This window comes from Pristiophorus japonicus, chromosome 14, assembly GCF_044704955.1.
Source record: "Pristiophorus japonicus isolate sPriJap1 chromosome 14, sPriJap1.hap1, whole genome shotgun sequence".
Classification (NCBI taxonomy): Eukaryota; Metazoa; Chordata; class Chondrichthyes; family Pristiophoridae; genus Pristiophorus; species Pristiophorus japonicus.
This window is the reverse complement of record NC_091990.1, coordinates 15,462,762-15,467,034: the sequence shown is the minus strand read 5'-3', so window position 1 is coordinate 15,467,034 and position 4,273 is coordinate 15,462,762. Positions and strand designations below refer to the sequence as shown.

The 4,273-nt window shown below is 46.3% G+C and overlaps 1 pseudogene; it reads left to right on the top strand.

The window, feature by feature from the left end:
* The first annotated feature begins 2,623 nt into the window (after positions 1–2,623).
* The window catches only part of LOC139279291 (CCN family member 2-like), a 5,337-nt pseudogene continuing 3,687 nt past the window's right edge, over positions 2,624–4,273 (top strand).

Here is a 4,273-nt window from a genome sequence, read left to right as displayed (position 1 = left end):
GGAACCCAGGGAACCGTGATCTGGCTTCTGTCTGTGAGGAAGCAACTACTGGAAAACACTCAAACCCACAGAGCTAATGTGGAATGTTCAGAATGTGGTGAGAAAGTTAAATCCCAGCACTCCTCCATCGGCACTGCCTCTGGCTTGTTCCTAAGATAGTAATATTTAAACAAAACAAAGCAAATCTGGAAAGGCAAACTGCTGCTCCAAATATAGTTTCATCAATCAGGATATAATGCTAATCACTAAATACAACAGAGCCCCACTAAACACTAAACAACTCGAGTGGTAAATTCCTTCAGAATATTTTCTATCTCTTTCATCTGTGTTTTCCAAAACAAAAAGTGGCTGAAGACTAACTGGCGCTGGTTTACAATAGCTCTTGTGTTCTGTCAATTATTCTGTTGTTTTAGCACTGACTGGTGTGTAGTAGAACAAATATAGAACAAATATCATTTCCTTTCAAATTACTTTCATAAAATGTAACAACCTCTTAAATGTGGTCTGGTGTCTGTTAATGAGTAAACACAACCCAACCCACCCTTCCTGTAATTATCGCCTCGCCTGCATTTCAAGGAGAAAAAACTGTAAGGCAGATAGACAAATTAAATAAATATATCTAGGATCCCTTGGCAGCCGAGCTGGTTAAGGTAATCATAGAAATTTACAGCACAGGAGGCCATTCAGCCCATCGTGTCTGTGTCGGCCAATGTATGTAATGAATGGGTGAGCTAGACAGACCAGCAAGGTACTGGGTGCAATTGTCTTGTCTCAGTTGAGTTAGCTGATGTCAACTGACTTGAGGGAAGGAGTGTTATAATTGACCTCTGGAAAAAGCAAAATCAGAGTTCCCAGTCCCGATCATTGACCAGCAGCCTGTGCTGGAAAAAAACCACTTGTGCACATCTGGTAAGGACAGAACCAAGTTCGGCTGTGATGTCACATGCAGTCAAATAGGCAAGCGGTATTTACAGTCTGGGCTTCCACATGAATAACTGCTATTTTGGTGAGAGGTTGGATGGTGGCCAACCAAAGTGGCCAAAAAGACGATTGTTCAGGAGGGGAGGGACAGGGCAACATTGGTTTAAAAAGGGGACAAATCAAAAAAGTAATGTGTCTTAACGTAATCAAACTCACTGCAGATTATCGAACTAACAATTACAGGAACAGGTTTCAGCTGATTAAAATTTACATAGAATTTACAGGGCATTCGGTTCAACTGGTCCATGCTGATATTTCCTCCCACTCTTTGTCATCTAACCATAAGACTGAAGAAACAATATTTATAAAAAGATTGAAGCAAACTTATTTTAACAGACACTTTATAGCTAATATCAGATTTAAGTGAGAATAACAGATATGTGGATGTAAAGTCCAACCCCAGTGGAGATCAACCGAAGACCCATACCCATGCCAATGTCAATGCCAATGTTCAACTTGGGGGCCCCTCTACCGCAATAAAGTTCAGACCGTTAAAGAGCTCACTGGATCCGCTCAGAGCCCCTGATTGGCTTGGGTGGGGGGTTATTGATTAGCTTGTGGGGGCCCTGATTGGCTTAAGACTCCTGGTTGGCTCAGGACCCCTGATTTTCTTGGGGTGAGAGGGGCTGATTGGTTTGAGGTTCCTGATTGGCTTGGGGGGAGGCCCTGATTGGTTCAGGACCCTTGATTGGCTGGGGTTGGGTGGGGGGGGGTAGGGTCTGATTGGCTTGGAGCCCTGATTGGCTGGGGAGGGGGGCATTGATTGGCTTGGGGCCCTGATTGACTGGGCGGAGGGGCATTGATTGGCTCGGGCCCCGAGCAATTTCACAGGTTGCATTGTCCTAATGCTGCCCCTGATAGGAGGGAGATAAATAAAATCTTCAGCTGGTGAACCAACCCAGACTGCTCTTATATAGTGATTTACATCTATTAATAAAAAAACATATTAGCAGAGCACATCAACAGAGATCTTTAGAGCTGCTTAATTGTAAATCAATTTATGCCCAGTGACATGAATTTGAATCGACAACCTTAAATTATTATATTAATATTTTAACATATTATACGCGACAATTAGCAGTAAGAATCTAAGTATAGGAGAATCTTAGAATGGTTAAACAAGTATTCTGTTAAGGGTGTATTCAAAGCTATTGGGCAGCAAAACTTTATAGAATCAAAAGATCAAAGGCAGCCATTCGGCCCATCCCACCTGTGCTGACACTCTGAAAGCGCTATCCTTAGTCCCAACCCCCGGCCCTTTCCCCATACCTTTTAACTTGGTCTTTTACAAATATTTATCCATTTCCCTTCTAAAAGCTATTATGGATTTTGCTTCCACCACATCACAGCTTTCCTGAACCGAAATGTCATTAGCTTTGAAAGCTAAAGTTTGATTTTTTTTAAATCTATTGAAGTGGGGGATTTTTTTATTAACAAAAATAAAGATATTTCAGGTAATTATTCTCAGGTCGGGGCTGTCAGCGGCTCGATCTGAAACCACTTTGGAAATCAGGAATTGGAAGCATTCGAGAGGAATTTGTACACATCTGGCCGCTCAGGAATGCCATTCGCGGGGCTGACCCGCCCTCTCCGCGGCTATTTAAAGAGACGCTGTCCCCTCCACTTTCAGCAGAGTTGGAAGAGCTCAGCCGAAAATAGCTCGGTCAGTTTGGAAGAAATCCTTAGTGTTTCGGTCATTTGGAGTTAAAAAAAGACATCGGTTAAAATGTCTGTTGAAATCGAGGCGACGCTCGTTCGGTGTTTGGCGTTGGTTCTCGCCTTCTCTTGGGTATGTTCACAGTTGGCGCAGCCCTGGGGGGCACGTTTAGTAACTGGCTGATCGTCCACGGGGGGAAGCTTCTTATTCATTTGGACTTTGTGTGTGTGTGTGTGTGTGTGTGTGTGTAGGGGAGGGGGCGATTATCCTGCTCTCTCCACACACCCGTTAGATCAGCTCGTGTGTTTAAAAGCAGATTGTAGGGATGCTTGGCATCGTTTTTACATATTGTCAAAATAAACTCCACTGGCTCGCACTCTAGCTGCACTATGCAGGCTCCATGGGAGGGGGTTAAAGACACGGACATCTTTTCGCTAAGTTGTAATAACATATGTCCTGCAATAGAGGAGTTTGCAACAAAAAAAATTTAAACCGCCAGGAAATGCAGGAACAGAAAATGCTGGAAATCTCAGCGGTCAAGCAGCATCTGCGGAGAGAAACAAAAGTTGGGTGATAGACCTGAAACGCTAACTCTGTTTCTCTCTCCACAGACCTGTTGAGATTTCCAGCATTTTCTGCTTGTATTTCAGATACTAGCATCCGCAGTATTTTGCTTTCGTAGGAAATGCACGGTGCCATTAGATGCGCAAAGGGCAGGAATGCTTTATTTGAGTGTACGTGTGTTTAATAGTACCGAGAATTATGTGCTGAAAACTGTTTCTAAATCAATTCCTGCTTCTGCCGAATGCATTTCAAATTCCTGTCGATTTGAACGTATATAAATAGGGAGAGGGCGAAAGCTTGGCTCTGTTATGTTTCCACTTCCCTGTTCCCAGTTTGAATTGTGTGTGTGATTTGTGTTTGTATCTTCAGACTGGAGTTGGAGCCGAGGAGTGCTTATTCCCCTGCCGCTGTGCCCCGGGTCCCGTCCTCTGTCCGGCCGGGGTCAGCCTGCTGACTGACGACTGCGGCTGCTGCAAGGTCTGCGCTCGGCAGCTGGGCGACGTGTGTCACTCCAAACAGCCCTGCGACCAACACAAGGGGCTCTACTGCGACCTGTCCACGCACACCAACCGGCAAAGCGGCATCTGCCTGGGTAAGCCACTCCCCAAACTCGCAGCCCGGCTAGAGAGAGAGAGAGAGAGAGAGAGGGGGGGGAGGGAGGAGAGAGAGAGGGGGGGGGGGAGGAGAGAGAGAGAGAGGGGGGGGGGAGGAGAGAGAGAGGGGGGGAAGAGAGAGAGAGAGAGAGGGGGGGGGAAGAGAGAGAGAGAGAGAGAGAGAGAGAGAGAGGGGGGGGGGAAGAGAGAGGGGGAAGAGAGAGAGAGAGAGAGAGAGAGAGAGAGAGAGAGAGGGGGAAGAGAGAGAGAGGGGGAAGAGAGAGAGAGGGGGAAGAGAGAGAGAGGGGGAAGAGAGAGAGAGGGGGAAGAGAGAGAGAGGGGGAAGAGAGAGAGAGAGGGGAAGAGAGAGAGAGAGAGAGAGAGGGGGAAGAGAGAGAGAGAGAGAGAGAGAGGAGGGGGAAGAGAGAGAGAGAGAGAGGGGGGGGGAAGAGAGAGAGAGGGGGAAGAGAGAGAGAGA